Source organism: Neomonachus schauinslandi, chromosome 3 (genome assembly GCF_002201575.2).
Source record: "Neomonachus schauinslandi chromosome 3, ASM220157v2, whole genome shotgun sequence".
NCBI lineage: Eukaryota > Metazoa > Chordata > Mammalia > Carnivora > Phocidae > Neomonachus > Neomonachus schauinslandi.
The window spans coordinates 120,754,749-120,760,748 of NC_058405.1; the positions used below are offsets into that span (position 1 = coordinate 120,754,749).

Below are 6,000 nucleotides of genomic sequence, written 5' to 3' on the forward strand. Positions count from 1 at the left end.
CTCCTGCGCACACACTCTCTCTCTCTCTCTCTCAAATAAATAAAATCTTTGAAGGAAGAAAAAAGAAAAGTGGCCCTATAAGGGGAAAAGAATGGCAGAAGTATTTTATATTTAGGAAAATATTGACAGTATTTGAATAAACTGGCCAACGGTAAAGAATAACTAAGCAGTTCCACCCCAAAAAAAAGAGAGAGAGAGAAGCCCACCTTCAAGGCAATGCAAGAACTAAGAACAATTAGGGGGACGCCTGGGTGGCTCAGTCGTTGGGCGTCTGCCTTCGGCTCAGGTCATGATCCCAGGGTCCTGGGATTGAGTTCCACACCGGGCTCCCTGCTCGGCGGGGAGCCTGCTTCTCCCTCTCCCTCTGCCTTTCCCCCTGCTTGTGCTCTCTCTCTCTGTCAAAAAATAAACAAATAAATAAAATCTTAAAAAAAAAAAAAAAAGAACGAAGAACAATTAGGCTAGAGTCCTACCCTTTTTATACCGGATTCATATAAATCAACAAAATAAAAACTGTGGCTAAGAATTTACCGTGTAGATTCGATCTCTGCCAAAGAGCATTAAAAGAGGTGATTTGTTGAAATGGCTCGAGGGCTGGCTCTGGCAACGCTGCTCGCAGAGCTCCTGGGTAAGCTGACTCAGCTACCTTAAAGCCGGCACCCCGTCATGTCTTCCCACAGTCCCTCAGGCAGTGTGCTCTGGTTCACAGCTCTGCTCCCTCGTTCACCGTTCACCAGAGACTAAGGCAGCGGGAGGAGCTCCCGGGAGTCATGAGAAGTTCTCCAGCAGTTCTGCTCCGGCAACGTGACACCCGCAAGCTGCTCAGGGCTGCAGAGGGGAAGAAGAAGGAAAACCAGCTAAGCAGAAGAAAATTCTGCAGTTGTGACTGTGCTGGCTAAAGGAAGTGCACACTTGACAAGCCTTTCCATGGGGACCACGAAACTTAAGGCCAATTTACAAGTGAGGCAATTATGGAAGGGGTTGAAAAACAATGAAGCGCGCTATGTTGAGGTCACAGATCCATGCTGGTATTTAAATATTTTTCTAAGTGACACAAAACTCAGTAAGATCCGCAGTTGGTAAATTTCAAAATCAAGTTCCTTTAAAGCTATATACCATGGACTCCAGCCAATTACAAAAACAAACCAAGAACAATGGCTCTGCATATATTTATTACATATACTTGTTTAAAAACAAAAAACATTCAAACAGTATACAAGTATAGAATGAAAGTCTCTCTCCAGACCCCCTGCTCCTCCTAGAGACACCCCACTGCACCAGAGGAACCAGTTTCTTATGTGTCCCACCCAGAAATGATCTGGTTTAGGTCCACTTTCAACTACCATTCTCAGCTGTAGATAGTACTAGTTCAAAGGCTCATAAAACAATGGTAGGGAAGGAGCACCAAGCGGAAGGGAAGGGGCTCTAGATAACTAACAAAAAAACAAAAAGCCACCCAAGCTCCCCTTTCCTTTAGGAAGACTTTAAAAACATCAACATTTGCCAAAGGAAGAGGAAATTTTTATTAGAACCAAACTTTTCCATTCAAATGAAGTCACACAAAACACTGAAGAATTTAGTCCTTTCAAAAAACAGCACCTTTTTTTTTTTTAACCTTGAGGTACATTTTGCCAAGAAAATGTTCATGTAAATAAATTTAAACAGAAAACAAACCCAAAATACTACATTCCTAAATAATTATTTGGAAGGAAAATCACAACCCTGAAATTCAAGGGAAATGCATTACAAATATTATCAAACCTTTTCTTGCTTCAGTTTAAATCAAGGCTCTTAATCAATTTGAAAAGACAGTCTAGACATGTAAAACGCACACTAAAAATAGGACAACAATATCCCCTCCACAGAAAGGTCAACCAGAAATTTCACATTTGTAGCAATCATTTAGTGAAGTTAGAGAGTAAAAATCCATTTCTAGAGTGGACATCCTTAAAAATAAACTCATTAACAAAGCAGCATCCACAACCTTGAGTTTCAGAACAAACTGCTAAAACCCTGATGTTTCCTGAGAGGTGGGGGCCAGAGAAATTTGGCAGATTGACACTGAAGTTGCTTTCCCCTTTGCTAAATCTATGTTTTAGTTGGGGGCCATTGTGCTAAGCTGCCCTGCCGAGGGCTTACCAAGCTATAGGTACTCTCTCCGAGGGAGCTTTAGATAGCAAGAAAATAAGGAACACTGGTGCATATTTCTCTGATTCTTTCAAAAAAAGAATCATCAGAAAAACTGTCAGAGTTTGACTTTTTAATTACAAAGGTGCTTCTATTTCCTTTCCAACTTCCAGCCCTACCTATTACCTTCACTGCATGGAATTCCTTCAAGACCATGCTCTCCCGCCTCTGTTCAGCCTTCTTTAGTGATTCTTGTATTTTCCAGATCTTTCCATTCTGACTCCTCTGGCATTTATATTCTATATGACTCAACCTGGCACTTAATCCTCTGCCTTGAACTAGGTTTGTCTCAAAACCAATTTAAAACTAGGAAAGAATCACATATTATCCTTCTACTATATCATTTCTTCCCAGTACCTAACATGAGCTGGTGCTCAAGAGTTACTGGATAAAACTCAAGTCTTCAAATTAAACATAATTTAATATTTGTTTTAGAGTTCATCAGGTTCTCTTACAACCCATGGATTGAAGTCAAAGCTGTGGTGTACTACAGGGAAGAACAGGTTGGTTAAAAAGGAGCCAAAGTATCTGTAGCAAATTCCAGATACTTAACTCTTAAATGTTCTACACAGGACCCATCTCCACACAAATGCGCTTCAAGCCGATAAGCAAGCTTGGCAGATCCTGAAAGGCAGGGGAAAGCAGTTATGTTCAAAACCCCAAGAATGGCTAAAAAAACAAAAACAAATAAAAGAGATGTGCACCAATTAAAATCAGTGCTATAAAATAACTATCAATGTAGCAAACTCCAGCAACTTGTCACAAAACTTTCATTGAGCTGAGTTTTTTTCTAAAACCGTAGCCAACTCCTTTGTTTGGCTTACTGGGGTTTAATTATTGGCAGCTAATCGTGCTGTACGAAAATCTGACCCTTTATAAAGGTTAGAGGCACATTCCTCTCCAGTGGTGGAGAGTAAGGGTAAGGAAGGAGGGAAAAGAGAAAAAAAGAAAAGTTCTTACTCCAAGTGTGGATTTAACATAGCAGTATATTTTTCTTTAATCCAATTTAAAAGAACATACAATAGTTTCTTAAAAGTTATTGTATTATGATGGGACCTGAGGAATAGGCAAGCATAAAAGGTACTTAAAATCAAACAAGTTCTTGGCAGTCAACAAAGCAGCTAAGCAACAGGAAGAAAAAAAAATTCAGGGCAGGTTTTCTCAACTATTTAATTATAACTGCATCCGTGGCCTCTAGAAATTGTAGCTTCCAAATAATGCAGATTTCAAGACAGTACCCCTCAAATGGGGATGGATGTTAATTACACTTATTGTAGCAATCATTTTACAATATACACAGATATCGAATTGTGTTGTATACCTGAAACTAAGATATTGTTATAAGCCAATTATACTTCAATAAAAAAATTAAAAAAAAAAAGACATCATCCCATACCTTCCCTGTTTATCCACCCAGCCACATAACCCAAATAAGCCATGGTGGATCTTGCTGTCAAATTACTCTTAACTGCAATTACTTTAAGAAGCAGCATATGGTTGCAAGAACACGGACTTAGGAAAGAGCCAAACCCGGTTTTCCAACCTACTTAATGTGATCTTCCCCAAATCACTAAACCTCTGTGAATTTGTTTCCTTTCCCATGAAACAAGGTAAATGCCTTCCATCTTTGACATTTACTAATAACACCAGCTATCATTTAGTGAGCTCTTAGTTCCAGAACTGTGCTAACCACACACTTGCATCATATGATTTAATCCTAACAGCACAAAAATTGAGACGAAGGTATTATTATTCCCATTTGAAAGATAAGAAAACAATGTTAGAGAGGTTAAGTAAAACTGCCCAAGATCACACTTTTTTAAAAAAGATTTTTTTAATTAATTAATTTATTTATTTATGAGAGAGAGAGAGCGCACAAGCAGGGGGAGGGAAAGGGAGAAGCAGACTCCCTGCTGAGCAGGGAGCCCGATGTGATGCTGGGGCTCGATCCCAGGACCCTGAGATCATGACCTGAGCTGAAGGCAGATGCTTAACAGACTGAGCCACCCAGGCACCCCATCACATTTTTTTAGTAAGTGGAAAACCCAAGAATCAATTCAAGTTTTGCTGACTCCAAAATCTATGTTCTTAATTGCCAATAAGCGAAATTACATCTTGACAGTTTGTAAGACCTGCGCTCAATGCTCATAGTAAATACTCTCAGTCCCCTTTCCTGTTTTCTACTCCTTAGAATAATAGAAGCATGAAAGCACAGTGGTAGGAAAAGCATAAAGCACACCAATCCCAAATAATAACACAAATCATCTACAAATCACACTACAAATGTCCTCTTGTTCTGGCTCTAAAATAGTATCACTACGACCAAGCATATGAATGTCAAGTATCCTTGAAGAATTACCTATTCCAGACACTTGAATACGTGGGAAAGACAGGTATGATCGCTTAGTAATTCTGGAGAAAGACAATGGGGATATCAGCTGGTTCCCAAGATATCCAGTCTCCCAGTGGAACAAAACTAGGCCACATGCCTGAGACAACTGATAAACTCGGGGGACACCATGAAACAGAAAGAACAGGGAAAGCCATACAAAGCTGAGAAAAAGATAAATGGTGACTGAATCCGGAAGTAGGGAGGAGCATGGAGATACAGCAGATCCCCTTCTCCGGGGGTTTCCAAATTCTCAATAGATTTTCATCTTTGGGAATTAGGAATGAGAAATGTGAATTTCCAGGAATTTCTCCAGAATTATTCTCCCAATTATAGTTCTTCTTAAAATACTTCCAAATATTCTTCAGTCACTATTACAGATATCTTCTTTAAAAATGTCACATAAGTAAGAAATAATGTTATTTACAAAGAACTGTAGCCTATAACAAATATTCAGATGCTAGAAAATGCCAGTGAACATTATTGGGTACTATTCCAAGAGCTGGCCAAATCCAGCCCGCAGTCTGTTTTGGTAAATAAATGTTTTATTGGAACACAGCCCAACTTGTTCATTTGACGTATAGCCCATGGCTGCTTTCACGCTAAAACAGCAGAGCTGATAGTTCTGACAGAGTCCATATGCCTTGGCAAAGCCTAAAATATTTACTATCTGGCCGTTCAGAGAAAAAGTTGGTTGACCCCTGCAATAACCTGCAATTTGAATCTATGAGGAAGGTTAACAGCACTGCACAGAATCACATGTTGAAATTGCCATTTTAAAGACTTCTGCTTCAGAAACGTAGTTCCTGGAATACCACGCACAGGATTTGTATACAATATGCTATGTATATAAACTTATTTTATTTGCAAGGATGACTCACCAGTAGCAGCAGACAGGACCACAAACACATATTTATAACATAGCAACAGCTACACGCAATCACGACCCATTCTCTTCTCTGTGCTCCTACCCTGGTCCTGGCTCTGGGAAAAGTCAATCTTATCCTTCACTCCACAGGCTAGCATTCAACTTGACATCAGCGGATTCCTTCGATCTACCACTGTCTCTGTTAATTGTTTAATTCTCACAGGAGAATGGCAATACTTTTTCCCATTTACCTGATTTCTTAACTGATTGTTTTGGGGATCTGGAATGACATAAATTTCCCAAGAGATCCTGGGAAGGAACTCTGCATGGAAATAACTATTCTCTTCAGGTGTATGGAGAATGAGTAGAGATCAAACCCCCTGGACTTGTAAGGGATAGAAGAAAAAGAGTTGAGGACAAGAGGCAAAAGGAAGAAAAACAAAGCCTTCAGGATGTTTGAAGGAAAAGACTAAGGTCTGTCTCAAAGCCTAGAGAGAAGAGCAACCTAAATGGAGATAAGATGAAGATGAAATTTCCTAGTGCTATGGCCCTAGTG

General features: G+C 39.7%; 1 protein-coding gene across 1 annotated transcript in view; it reads right to left on the reverse strand.

Annotated features, from left to right (window-relative positions):
* ACVR1 (activin A receptor type 1) overlaps window positions 1-550 on the reverse strand; it is a 73,760-nt gene extending 73,210 nt beyond the window's left edge. Inside the window, exon 1 of the mRNA XM_021702709.1 lies at window positions 532-550. The gene's annotated coding sequence lies outside the window, so the exon portion shown is untranslated. The remainder of the gene's footprint in view (window positions 1-531) is intronic.
* Window positions 551-6,000: the final 5,450 nt, after the last annotated feature.